At 40.8% G+C, this 14,813-nt stretch overlaps 1 long non-coding RNA gene across 2 annotated transcripts; it reads left to right on the top strand.

Annotated features, from left to right (window-relative positions):
- Positions 1-202: 202 nt before the first annotated feature.
- LOC138792347 (uncharacterized) lies at positions 203-14,049 on the top strand. 2 transcript variants are annotated; one of them, XR_011363130.1, is made up of 3 exons: positions 203-270; positions 12,189-12,348; positions 13,874-14,049. It is a non-coding gene; the product is annotated as an uncharacterized lncRNA (long non-coding RNA). The 2 variants fall into 2 exon arrangements; XR_011363131.1 differs by lacking the exon at positions 13,874-14,049 and adding an exon at positions 12,597-12,677.
- Positions 14,050-14,813: the final 764 nt, after the last annotated feature.

Raw genomic sequence — 14,813 nt, 5'->3', positions numbered from 1 at the left:
GAACTTTACTTAAAATAACTTCAGTGCAATACACACTGGGGGAGATTTATCAAACATGGTGTAAAGTGAAACTGGCTCAGTTGCCCCTAGCAACCAATCAGATTCCACCTTTCATTCCTCACAGACTCTTTGGAAAATGAAAGGTGGAATCTGATTGGTTGCTAGGGGCAACTGAGCCAGTTTCACTTTACACCATGTTTGATAAATCTCCCCCAATATATCAAGAAATCTGCTCACAGGTGCTAGTGCAAAAATACAGCAATACTTTAGGTAGGCTTTGGGGGTACACTTGTCATGGTAGGGTAGTATAGGGGCCGACTAGGAGACCTTGTCTAATTAGTAAGAGTGCTCTGCAGAGATGTGTACTGAAGAATACTGGACAGAAGAAACATACTCATGAATAGATATGTGCATATATCTGACTGCCTTCTGTCTACACAAGTTCGGAGATCACCGTTTAAAGTTGTATGAGTCTTAGGTCTCTGTCTCAGGGTGGAGCTCACACTGAAGATTTCCCCAAGTTAAAGGTGTTCCTCGGCCCTTAGCAACTTTGCCTTACTGGGGATCAATCCCTCTGCTTTTCCTTAGGGGTGACTGTTCTAACTGAAGAGTATCCTCGGCGTAGGCAAGGGTGGTCCTAATCTTCCAGTTACCCCACCTCTGCACTGTATACTAGTGCTATTAGACTTCACACTGAACTGGCTCCAGGCTATGGGCCCTATTCCACCGGACGATTATCGTTAAGATTATCGTTAAAATTGTTCTAATCTAAACGATAATCGTCCGGTGGAATAGGGCCATAAGACTCGACTAGACTTAGTTACAACTAACCTGCAAAACAGGAACTCCTCCACACAGGGCTGTGTTACAGGAAGCCAGAAGAGTAATGAGAGGGGAGAATGTAAAGTTTCTGCACCTGTGATTGGCTGAAACACACACAAAGAAGCTAAACCTTTACATACACTGCACCTGTGCACTGGGAAAAGTGAGACACCTAGTGGATGAAGTGGAAATCACAGCTGCCCGCACTTGGTGTGACACCAAGTTACAATCTAATAGGCGGTTAGAACTTGGTGAGCCCTGTAATGGGACACTACATAGGGAGTCCTGGAAAACATGGATACTACCATAGGCCATAGGCTGTATCCATGTTTTCCAGGCAACCTTAGGACTGCATCAAACTTCTTCAGTCACTGGTAATCAAATGCTGCACGCTTGGTTTCAGACAAATAGGGACAAGATCCTGGTAGGAACAATAGTTGTTTGGACTAACTAGGAACTGACTGACTGAGATGCAAAACTGAACTCCACCAGCTATGTAAGGGCTATGGCTGAGCTAGTCCCTTATTGGTGGAGGATAGGCGAGGCAACTCTCTAGAACAAGGATGTGGGACTTGGCTGGCAACCAATCTCCTACAAGCATATAAGTAACATTAACCCCATAGACTTCAATGGCAGTAACATAAGACAATACTCTCTAGTGGCAACTTGTGGACAAAAATTAATAGTGCAACTGGGTAAGGGGAGCATAGGAAAACCCAATACAACATACCTTCATTGCCGACTGAACTAAAGGAGAAGCTAGCAGTGGCACATGGATAGCTGCTGTAAGTCTTGCAGGAAGTGGTGTATTATTTCCAGTTTGGAGAGCAGGAGAGGTTTTCTATGGGGATTTGCTACTGTTCTGGACAGTTCCTGACATGGACAGAGGTGGCAGCAGAGAGCACTGTGTCAGACTGGAAAAAAAATACACCACTTCCTGCAGGATATACAGCAGCTGATAAGTACTGGAAGACTGGAGATTTTTTAATAGAAGTAAATTACAAATATCTGGCACTTTCGAGCACCAGTTAATTTGAAAGAAATTTTTTGGGGCGAACAATCCCTTTAATTTGAACTGGAACAAGATTTTAAACGATTATTCTGTGGTAGAGCTGACTCTATTATTCTATGATCAGACACAAAGCTTTAGCATGCGAGAGCTGTAGGAAAACTCGCTACAGTAATTACTCTGAATGTGACACTCAATATCTGGAGTCTGTCCCTAAATACCAGGATCAGCTGCAGAAAATAGGAAAGAGCATGTGGAATTAGTGGTAAGTATCTCAGAAGCGTCCGTTGTATCTATTATCAGAAGAGACTGAACAGGAAATGTGTTATAAGAATCAGATTATTATTAGGATTTATTATACGAAATTAGTGTTTTTATATTAGGAAAAAGAACTCTGAATATTGCACCTTTCACACTGACCAGTATATATGCAGTGTCCCAGAACTCGTGTGCCACTGCTTTTTTTGTATGTGTACAGTATGGCCGGCACTGAGTGTTGTATCTTACTGGGTTTTCTATAGGAAAGTGTCCTACTGCTTTTTTGGCCACAAGATGGCACTATTTCTATACAGCGAGCATACTGAAGGATGTATAAGGGGTTAATTGTATTGGGAATCTTGTAAGTACATGAGAGGAAGATTGCCAGCCACTTCCCTATTTCTGGGCCTATCGCAGGCCTTTTCTAGAAGGTTCTCTTTAGTTCTGCCCTATCAGGTACCATGGTACCTCAGGCTACTTTCTACCAATGAGAAACAAGTCCCAGTCTTTAGTTATAGTGTAGAGAGCCAAGCTGATTAGTTCTGGCCTAGTAAAGTTCCTGAGCAGTCCTGCCCAGAGCAGAGTCCCTGAGGGAGTCCTTTCCAGGGCCTGGCCCTGCAGATTAACAAATGAAGAGTAGTGTAGTGGTAGTAGTAAGTGTGTACTGGGGGGTAATAGTAGTAAGTGTGTACTGAGGGGTAATAGTAGTAAGTGTGTACTGAGGGGTAATAGTAGTAAGTGTGTACTGAGGGGTAATAGTAGTAAGTGTGTACTGAGGGGTAATAGTAGTAAGTGTGTACTGGGGGGTAATAGTAGTAAGTGTGTACTGAGGGGTAATAGTAGTAAGTGTGTACTGAGGTAATAGTAGTAAGTGTGTACTGGGGTAATAGTAGTAAATGTGTACTGAGGTAATAGTAGTAAGTGTGTACTGGCGGGTAATAGTAGTAAGTGTGTACTGAGGTAATAGTAGTAAGTGTGTACTGAGGGGTAATAGTAGTAAGTGTGTACTGGGGGGTAATAGTAGTAAGTGTGTACTGAGGTAATAGTAGTAAGTGTCTACTGGGGTAATAGTAGTAAGTGTGTACTGAGGGGTAATAGTAGTAAGTGTGTACTGAGGTAATAGTAGTAAGTGTGTACTGGGGGGGTAATAGTAGTAAGTGTGTACTGGGGGGTAATAGTAGTAAGTGTGTACTGAGGGGTAATAGTAGTAAGTGTGTACTGAGGTAATAGTAGTAAGTGTGTACTGGGGGGTAATAGTAGTAAGTGTGTACTGAGGTAATAGTAAGTGTGTACTGGGGGGTAATAGTAGTAAGTGTGTACTGAGGGGTAATAGTAGTAAGTGTGTACTGAGGTAATAGTAGTAAGTGTGTACTGGGGGGGTAATAGTAGTAAGTGTGTACTGGGGGGTAATAGTAGTAAGTGTGTACTGGGGGGTAATAGTAGTAAATGTGTACTGAGGGGTAATAGTAGTAAGTGTGTACTGGGGTAATAGTAGTAAGTGTGTACTGGGGGGTAATAGTAGTAAGTGTGTACTAGGGGGTAATAGTAGTAAGTGTGTACTGAGGGGTAATAGTAGTAAATGTGTACTGAGGTAATAGTAAGTGTGTACTGAGGTAATAGTAGTAAGTGTGTACTGGGGTAATAGTAGTAAGTGTGTACTGGGGGGTAATAGTAGTAAGTGTGTACTGAGGGGTAATAGTAGTAAATGTGTACTGAGGTAATAGTAAGTGTGTACTGAGGGGTAATAGTAGTAAGTGTGTACTGAGGGCAGGGGCGTAGCTAGGGGTTCAGCCTAGGGGGGGCGAGTAAGTCTGAGTGGGCCCCCAACCAACCTTACCCATAGGGAACCTCAGCAGGTGACAAGGCTTTCTGAATAATACAGGGAATATTCTTCTACATTACTCATAGTGGATAAGGATAAAGAGCAGTGTAAGAGGCTTCTGTACATTTCACATATAGAACCACAAAAAAATTTAAAGTGCTTAAAATTAGAAAAATAAAGCTGCCTTCTTCCACAGACAGCACCAGTCTTGTCCTCAGTTTGTGTGTGGTATTCGACTGAAGTGAATAGTGCCAAGCTGTGATACCACACACGACCTAAGAGCAGGGGTGGCGCTGTTTTGGAAGAAAGCAACTATGTTTTTTTTTCTTAATTCTGGAGAACCCTTTTAACCAGATTATCTTTGCCTAAAAATAATAGTGGAATCGGTAATAAGTTTTTAGACATTAAGGCTATGTTCATACTGCGTATGAGTCCGGCCGCATTTCGTACGCCGGCGTACATGTGCGGCTGAAACTACGGGTGTGGGAAAAATCTACATGCGGCCGGATGCGTACGAACCGCGAGCATACGCCCGTAGTACAGTTATGCTTCCCTAGCTTGATTCGAAGCGATCTGAGGCAGGTCATTTACTTGGAAATCTTCGCCCAGCCCAATAAAACTCACAGAACCTTTTGGATCGAAAAATCAAGTTCAATTTGGCTGGAATAAGTACTTCGTACAGGACCGCATGGAAATCCACGGCCGTGAGTTTCAACATTTCCGTCCTCAAACAATGGTCTTGTTCATTTTTCACAGCGCCGCATACGATCCGGCCGTAAGCTCATACGTAGTGTGCATTGTGCGGGCGTATATCGTATACTTTCAAGCGAACGAATCAACCTCACAACTACGTGCAGAAACATACGCAGTGTGAACATAGCCTCAAAGGGGTGAGCTGGTTGTGATCATACATGTACAATCCAAGATATGTGATGAGCTATCTATCTCCTATCTATCTATTATCTATCTATCTATCTCCTATCTATCTATCTATCTATCTATCTATCTATCTATCTATCTCCTATCTATCTATCTATCTATCTATCTATCTATCTATCTATCTCCTATCTATTATCTATCTATCTATCTATCTATCTATCTATCTATCTATCTATCTATCTATCTATCTATCTATCTCCTATCTATCTATCTATCTATCTATCTCCTATCTATTATCTATCTATCTATCTATCTATCTCCTATCTATTATCTATCTATCTCCTATCTATCTATTATCTATCTATCTATCTATCTCCTATCTATCTATCTATCTATCTATCTCCTATCTATCTATTATCTATCTATCTATCTCCTATCTATCTATCTATCTATCTATCTATCTATCTATCTCCTATCTATCTATCTATCTATCTATCTATCTATCTCCTATCTATCTATCTATCTATCTATCTATCTATCTATCTATCTATCTATCTATCTCCTATCTATCTATTATCTATCTATCTATCTCCTATCTATCTATCTATCTCCTATCTATCTATCTATTTCCTATCTATCTATCTATCTATCTATCTATCTATCTATTATCTATCTATCTCCTATCTATCTATTATCTATCTATCTATCTATCTATCTATCTATCTATCTATCTCCTATCTATCTATCTATCTATCTATCTCCTATCTATCTATCTATCTATCTATCTATCTATCTATCTATCTCCTATCTATCTATCTATCTATCTATCTCCTATCTATCTATCTCCTATCTATCTATCTATCTATCTATCTATCTATCTATCTATCTATCTCCTATCTATCTATCTATCTATCTATCTATCTCCTATTTATCTATCTATTATCTATCTATCTATCTATCACATTACAGGAGGAGATATCAGAGGATAATGATCACATGTCCTTCATGCGCCAGCATCTTCTCAGCCCCGCCCCCTCATGACATCACCACAGGTCCTTCATCCACAAGAATCCTCTCCAGTTCTTAGCCCCGCCCCCTTATGACGTCACCACAGGTCCTTTCTCATCGCTCTGCAGGCTGTCTGCAAAAGAAATAGCTTTTGCAGACAGCATTAAGCCTCTGAGACCTCAGTGGGCCCCTGCCAGTGTGGGCCCAGAAGCCGCTGCACCCCCCCAAATTTCGCTTATGACTGAGGGGTAATAGTAGTAAGTGTGTACTGGTCGTAATAGTAGTAAGTGTGTACTGGGGTAATAGTAGTAAGTGTGTACTGGGGTAATAGTAGTAAGTGTGTACTAGGGGGTAATAGTAGTAAGTGTGTACTAGGGGGTAATAGTAGTAAGTGTGTACTGAGGGTAATAGTAGTAAGTGTGTAATGAGGTAATAGTAGTAAGTGTGTACTGGGGGTAATAGTAGTAAGTGTGTACTGGGGTAATAGTAGTAAGTGTGTACTGGGGGTAATAGTAGTAAGTGTGTACTGGGGTAATAGTAGTAAGTGTGTAATGAGGTAATAGTAGTAAGTGTGTACTGGGGGTAATAGTAGTAAGTGTGTACTGGGGGTAATAGTAGTAAGTGTGTACTGAGGGGTAATAGTAGTAAGTGTGTACTGGGGTAATAGTAGTAAGTGTGTACTGGGGTAATAGTAAGTGTATACTGAGGGTAACATTAGTAAGTGTGAATTGGGGGGTAACATCAGTATGTATGTACTCGGACTTACATTAGTAAGTGTACAGTAGGGTTACAGTAGTAAGTGTGTACTGGGGGTAACAATAGTAAGTGTGCAGTGGGGGTAACAATAATAAGTGTGTACTAGGGGTAACACTAGTAAGTGTGTACTAGGGATAATAGTTGTAAGTGTGTTATGGGAGTTACATTAGTAAGTGTGCACTGGGGATAACAATAGTAATTGTGTAGTTGGGGTGGTTAGAGCAGGAAATGTATGTAGTGCTCCCTTAAAGCGACTCTGTACCCACAATCTGTCCCCCCACAAACCACTTGTACCTTCGGATAGCTGCTTTTAATCCAAGATCTATCCTGTGGTCCGTTCGGCAGGTGATGCAGTTATTGTCCTAAAAAACAACTTTTAAACTTGCAGCCCTGTGCCGAACGGGAGTATCTGTACCCTAACTTTGCAACATCCCTCCGTCCCTCCTCCCTACCCTCTTCATCATTAGGAATGCCACTGAAACATTTTCTCCTGTCTGAACATTGCACAGGTGCCCTAATGATCCAGCCCATGTGCCGTGCTAACACAGGTGGGAAATAGGAGACAATCTGCCTGGAGCATTCCTAATGATGAGGAGGGCGGGGAGGAGGGACAGAGAGGTTGTGCCAGCCTAATGCATACACAATTTAGGCCCCGGCCATTGGGCACGGGGCTGCAAGTTTAAAAGTTGTTTTTTAGGACAATAACTGCATCACCTGCCAAATGGACCCCGGGACAGATCTTGGATTAAAAGCAGCTGAAGGTACAAGTGGTTTGGTGGGGGGGGGGGGCAGATTGTGGGTACAGGGTCGCTTTAAAGGGTATCTATCAGCAGGCTAGATCATCCTAATAATGGACATTACAAAGAGGCACATGGTACTATTTACTATGGCATCCTGGTGCACTATGTACATAATATGAGTTATTAATATGGTAATTAGCCCAGCCAGTGCCCCGGGGCTGTACTTTACCCCTCAGCCTTTCTGCTCCTCTAGCAATGCCCCCTACAGAATACAGAGGCCCCCCCTTTACAGTCTATGCATTTGGAATAGGATCTCAAAAAATTCTTGTAGGTGTAATGTGTCTCATTACCATTACTGTGTACCATCTTTTATATAATGGTCTATAACTGGTAATTATGAACCCGGTAGAACGTTACACACCATAACATATGACGGAGATGTAACCTGGCAGTGCATATTGGGGTTATAGGACTCTCTATAGTCATGTCATCGTAAGGAAGTCGTTAGTAAATAACCATCACCCCCAAAGTGACAACTCACCCATCTCCTCCCCAAATGATACTAATCCCAAATAGAAAGTTTCTTAGTTTGTGCCGTCCACTTCCAATTATACTCATTAAAACCGCCATGTCTTCGCTTATTATTATCACTATGGATTTTTTTCCCTGATAACGCCTTATTATGACTTCTTCATTAGAGACGCTACCAGTAATGTGTCTCTAGTCTCCTGGTCTCTTGGCTTTCAGCCTACATGACTCTATCTGTCATGCTCAGCTTCCTTCTAGTCCTGATAATTACCTATTCTCTCCCTTACGTGTTTTTTTTTTTTATGTTCTTAGACTAATTAGATCGGGGCAGATAAATGGCGGATTGGATAATATATTGGTGAAAGGACAGATAAGGGAGCCACATTAGAGAGTTGGGTCTTTGGCGATAGAGAAAACCTATGGGGACCGCCATTCCGCGCTGGGACATTTGTTCTGTAATTATTCGGCACGTTACGATTCAAAGAGAAGTTTTGCTAATGACACCGACTTAAGCACCGAGGACGGGAATCCAGAGAGGATGGAGGGACTGAACAATGTTCAGTTCCTTTGTTGTATACTCCATTATTGGGGATATCTTGATGATTATAACCCCTGCTATTCTCCGTCACTTTGGACAGTGGACTCACTATTTTTTAATTCGCAAATTTTCATAAACTTACACAATACGTTATTACATAAACCGTACAGCATGTAGAACAGGTTTCCCTACACTGTACAACATACCACATGCTACACTAGCTTTCCTGAATCTAGAAAACAAGTCAATCAGTAAAGCTTTAAAGGGGTACTCCAACAATGTTTTCTTTTAAATCAACTGGTGACAAAAAGCTATATAGATTTGTAATTTAATTCTACTTAAAAAAAAACAAAACTCAAGTCTTCCAGTAGTTATAAGCTGCTGTATGTCCTGCAGGAAGTGGTGTATTCTTTCCAGTCTGACACAGTGCTCTCTGCTGCCACCTCTGTCCATGTCTGGAACTGTCCAGAGCAGGAGAGGTTTTCTATGGGGATTTACTCCTGCTCTGGACAGTTCCTGACATGGACAGAGGTGGCAGCAGGGAGCACTGTGTCAGACTGGAAAGAATGTATTTTTTTTGTATTTTTCCTCAACCCATCCTGACCCATTAAAAAATGCGAGACAACCGCTTTAACTTCGAGTGAATCCACAGCCTTCCAGGATAAAATTACTGAAAGTTCTGCAGAATGAGATGGTACACTGGAAATAACCAAATAATGAACGAGGCTCAAGGGGACATGGCGTCCTTATTTCTCAATTGTACAGCAACATCGCCCCGTAGGTTACAATGAACTGTCTGCTTGTATAAAGGGATTAGAAGCGTGTTATTCAGAATTTTGGTTCGCCTTTCCCTCGCGATGATCCTCTGCCCCGTGGTCACTAATTATATCAGTTATGGTTCCTTACAACTTCCACCGCTGAATGAAATTTTCGGTGTATTCAACCGCGTCTATATCAGTTTAATGATGACATTTCCATTCGAAAACTCTAAGCATGTCAATTTTTGTATGCATATTGAAGCCATTGTGTGTGGTAGGTTAATTGGTTTCTGACTAAACTGGAAAATTTGCGTGCTCCTTTGTGTCGCGGAGAAATTAGATTGTAAGTATAAGCAGAGATGGGAGTAATAAGAATTCTTAAGGTTCTCTCCTTAAATATCACCGCATAATATGTCGCCACTTTACTAGATATGTTCTTTGAAGTTCCTTCTTGGTCTTCGTACAAATTTATTTACCAACACCATGATACGATAGAAACTAGCGTTCAACCCTCTTGGCCAATCAGCTAAGAAATACATGTTGACTAGCGTATAGAAGCCGCCTTTGATCAGTGTTTGTAATGGCAGCCTCGGGCACGTCTTAAAACATTCTACTGTAAAGAGAACTGTCCCATGACCGATCTACTTTAAGGCCATGGAAACAAAATCCCAACCACCTTCGGGATTGTCCATCGTTGAAGAGAGCCTTCCTGTGTACCTTATAGTCTTACTGAAAAATTGGGACTGGTCCATGGTAGAAACTGTCAAAATCAAGAGTGATTTGTAGACCTTTGCTTAGGAGCAACCGATTTTACACATAAAATTTCCTTGATTGTCAAACTTGGAACCAAGATCTGACCACAGCTGTGTCCAGAAACTAAAACGCCTATGCACAAGGTACTTAGCTTGTGATATGTGTACCCTAGGTGGTGCATGTTAGGTCTTAGGGTTGTACTAATGCTGTGCTCTTACTGTGCAGATACATGTGTTCTCGTAGCCTTGGGAGTGGATGGATTAGGGGGTAAGTTGGCATAAATCACATGGAAACACTTGTCTGTGCCACTTGGAGCCTCTTCAATATCTAAGAACTTGTCTGTGAATGCCTCCGAGTTTGTACATATTTGAAACCATTGTACGTGCGTGAAGTTAAAAAAAAAAAGTCTACAACAAATTTAGTAATAAATTAGCCTCACTTAAAGGAATCCAATTGGCAGACGGCTCTCCGGTGGTGTTGGTGGCTCGGGACTCTGCGGCTTCATGTGCGGCATGCAAGGCAGGGGGAGAGCTGTGAACTAGTCATCTGGGCTGTGACTAGTCACGGTTCTCTGTCCTGTCAGCACACTCTGTGACATGATTGACAGGCAAGAAGGTCCGTTAGCGGTTACTAACTGGCCTTGTGTGCGGCACTAAAATGCATTTTACCACACATGAAGCCGATGGAGCCCTGATCCCCCGACACCATTGGGTGCCAGGTGGGTGCAGCTGTTCTGGGAGCCCAATCAGCACATTTGTTCCCTTTAAAGGAAAAAGAAGAGCTTTTGTGTGTCTACTGTAGAGAGCAAAGAGTATTACACTAGGGCAACACAGGCAAGAGAGGGGTCCGAAAGCCCATTCTAAGAGGAGATAATATAATGCTGTAGCAGCATCACCTCTGCAGATTACTCAAAGTCATAAAAAGTCTCCCACAGTACCTTAGTCTTCTCCTGAGTAAGATCCTGCCTCCCACTCCATTTGTATCCTTATATCTGAAGGCCGCATCTACAAGTTGCATCCTGCGGTATAACCAGATTTATTGAGGTAAGAACTATAACATTATTTGCTACTGCAAACTTAGAGAACAGTTGCTGAGAGCATTTTGCATATAATGCTAAAGTGCATCAATGATTCCTGGAGGCGCATTAACTTCTACAGCTACTGGGCCCAAACTGTGCCCATTGTATTGTTGCAGTCACTGTTGAGTATTCTGTATAGTTAGTGGGTACTAGCTTTCAATTTCCATATCAGACTGTGTGATCATCATCAACTTTGGCTCACACTTGTACATGTTTAGTACAGATGTAGCACCCAAAATCTTAAATGTGGCAGCTCCACCATACAGCACGTGTCCTGTGGCTCTTGCTGCTTGAAAGGTGTGATGCACACTAATAGACTCATTGTGTCATGAATGCAACTTTGGCGCAGTCCTCCGTGCATAAGGTACGACCGAGACTGCGCTTTTGGCCATAATCTTCCATTTATTCTGTGTTTTGTTTGCCTTTGTTTTTGCCAGTCTGAACTGTGTCTTATTCCTTCTGGTCTGCTAATTGTTTTCCCTGCCCCACCCGTGTCTGTTCTGCTAAGTTTCTTCTGGTCTTGTAACAGTTAACCTGCCTTTGCCTCAGTGATTGACAGCTGGTCCCTCCTATCACTTTCTGGACTTGGTTCCTGGTGTCCTATTTAAGATTTCTGTTTCTGCCTGTGCCTCGCCGCTTATTGACTTTATCTCTGCCTGCTTGTGTGTTCTGGTTTCTGGTTTCTCCTGACTCCTGCTTAGTATCTTTGACCTCCCTTGCTTGCCGCCTGCCCCTGACCTTATTGCCTGTTTTCTGACTACGCTTTTGGATCCCATTTTGTTATTTTGCTGTCAGACTGTTGTGACCCGGATTGCTGACCATTCTTATTGTGTTTGTTCGTTTTGTCTTGTCTATTGTTTCACGTATCCAGACCAGGGATCGCCGCCAAGTTGTCCGCTGCCATTTTAGGGCAGATTGCGGCAATTAGGTAGGGACAGTGGGAGGGGCTGAGCTCAGGGCTCACTGTCTCTGTGTGTTTGGTGTGACTGGTCCTGACACATTGGCTCTGAGATGACCATACACTTTATACTAGACCCCCAAACTCACTGCTAGCAACAGTTTCAGCTGACATCATAAGGTGATCCTTTCGATTCTTAACCAATATTATTTGGTCAAGTGTAATGGATTTATACAGCTGTATCCTTTTGTTAAAGTGGGATAAGCCAGCATCAGCTTATCTCTCCCTTCCCCATAAGAAATACATGAACATTATAATTTAACATAAAAAATTTCTTACAGGATCTTATGGGTATGTACTGAGCTTAGCCAGAAGCTTCCTGGGTCGACCCCTGGCAGAAGAGGAAGATCTTCTTGCATTCCTTTGGAGTTTCGGTCAAAATCTGGGGGAGGCACTACACTATAGAGAGATGAGAACTACAATACACCCTGCTTTCAAAAGGTATTACCAAACATCTATCAAAAAGGCTACCAAACATCTTAATAGCCATAAAAATCTAAATGAATGAGGGCATAGTTAGAGTGTAAGATTTTAGATAATTCTTTTTTATGTGTTTGTTTTATATTTATGGGAGCTCATGTATTTGTTTGACTCGGCTTTCACCCCATGTTCCCCAAATCCCTACAAAGACAAATTTTCTATGTTACAAAATAACCTTTCAAAGATTTTCCCAACTTCTGTTTGAACAGCAATCTGTTTCTCAATTCCTCACTGTCTTGTAATACCATTCACATTCTGACAGTCTCTACTATCAGTCGGCCAGCAACATGTTTTTTCTTCTTTTTCTGCTTTTCCGGATCAATAAAATATTTTAAATCACTAGGTACCATTTGTGTTTGAAATTTCCATTACCGAAGTTAAAAAAAAGTAAAAAAAAAAAAAAAAAAACATCAGCAAAAGGGAATAAAACTGGCAATTTTCGGTCTCACATTTAAAATGCATTGTATTTTTGAGTGGGAGGTTCAGAGGATTTCAAGAGGGTAGCAATTCAGAGTTATTGACCAAAAAATGTAAAAAATTGAAAACAGCAGTACATTAAGAAAAAATGTCACGTACGGCCTTGAAAGATCAATATTCCTTTTAAGCACTGTCTCCACTATTACTATATCCACATTCTGGCTTTCGTGTATTATTTTGGCCTTGCTTAGAATTCCACAATGAACCAAAGTAAGATAACCAGCTCAAAAAAAATTCAAAAATTTCTTAAAATATGCAAAAGGCAGCAGGTCATAGCAGTCTGAGCTTTCCGTGTCTCTTCATTTAAGGAAACATGTCAATAAAGTTTTTACATGTTCAGAAAGTAAACAGGTAAATGTGAAAAATCCAGGATTACAATACATTGTACCCTGAGATCCTTAGCATCTCTTAGGTCCAGAGAGGCATTGCTACTTTGCTCCCACTAGCCATGGATGCAACATCACCATAGTTTTTCATAACACAAATACCCCAATTCTGGTGAAACCATGTGCACATGAACAATTTTCTGTCCTGTGGCGAATTAAGTAAACCCACAAGGATTAAATAGACATAATACTATATGGAGGCTACACTAAAGGGGCCCAATAGTATATGGGGGCTGCACAAATGGGGCTTAATACTGTATGGGGTGCATACAGGGATGTAATACTATATGGGACAGAGGTGCTAATCACTACACAGGGCTAAATAGAGAGGCCTAATACTATATGGTGGCTACACAGAGGGGCATAATACTATATGAGAGGGCTATACAGAATAGTCAAATGCTATCTGCCCAAATGGGTCTAATGCACAGGGACCTAATACTATATAGGGGTTGTACAGTGGACCCTTTCAATAAATAGTGGTAAATAGAAGGGACTGATACTATATGGGGACTGCCATAGATAATTAGATAGATAGATCACATGAAATACTGATTTTATTTTGTTCTATTTTGTTTATAATATTTTTTTCATATATATATATATTAACACTTTTATTTCAGGAAGTCCTTTGCGGATTGAAAAAGTTGAGGAGTGCATAACCTCAGCTGCCGCATTAGAATGACCATATAAACCAATACAGTTGCTACAATGGAGCAGCAGAAAGTCCTGCATTTGATTTGCATCTCTAAGTCCCTAAGGAACCACAGATGCCAGCATGCCCCAAGTTTCAGCAGAACTAAGCGCATGTGCTGCTATCTTATCACAGCTGATGTTTAGCTCTAAATATTCTAACAAGCTACTAAGTGAAATTGGCTCTCAATCTTCTTGGTCCCAATGGGAAAAATAAATAAATATATATATATATATATATATATATATATATATATATATATATATATGTATATATGTATGTATGCACTTCGCTGTATACATTCTTTGTATGTAGCACATTTGCTTTGGAGCTCATGTGATTCTAAAGCCACTATGATCTCCATCAATACTTGTTAACTGTATTGTATTTTGTATTTATGGAGTTATATATATTTTATATATTTTCTTATAGGGTAGAAATGCAGAGCCCAATAGTAATTAACCCTCAAATCTAAAATAAAAAATATATAATAAAATACATAATAAATAAATAATAAAATATAGTAAAATAAAATATAAAATATTACAGCCGAACAAAAATCTCCCAAAACTAATCTCGGTAGGATCACTCATCTTTATATATTGGGATGTTTACTTTACATGCTATATATGTCTATATGTGACCACCCAGTGGTTTTGATGTGTATTGCGGCCTATAGAGGGGTTGCCAGCATGCCACAGTAGTATATTGAATTGGTATCATTAGAAATTGAGGTCCTTAATATAATCCGCAAAAGGAATAGGCAGCACCGCTTTACGTTCTTAGTTACTACTACATCAATGCACTAAATATGACACAGGTCTTCTCTTTTAATGATTCCTCTGATTATAATTCCACTACCTCGTTGA

Source organism: Dendropsophus ebraccatus, chromosome 5, assembly GCF_027789765.1.
Source record: "Dendropsophus ebraccatus isolate aDenEbr1 chromosome 5, aDenEbr1.pat, whole genome shotgun sequence".
Lineage (NCBI taxonomy): Eukaryota > Metazoa > Chordata > Amphibia > Anura > Hylidae > Dendropsophus > Dendropsophus ebraccatus.
This window is presented reverse-complemented; position numbering and strand designations above follow the sequence as displayed.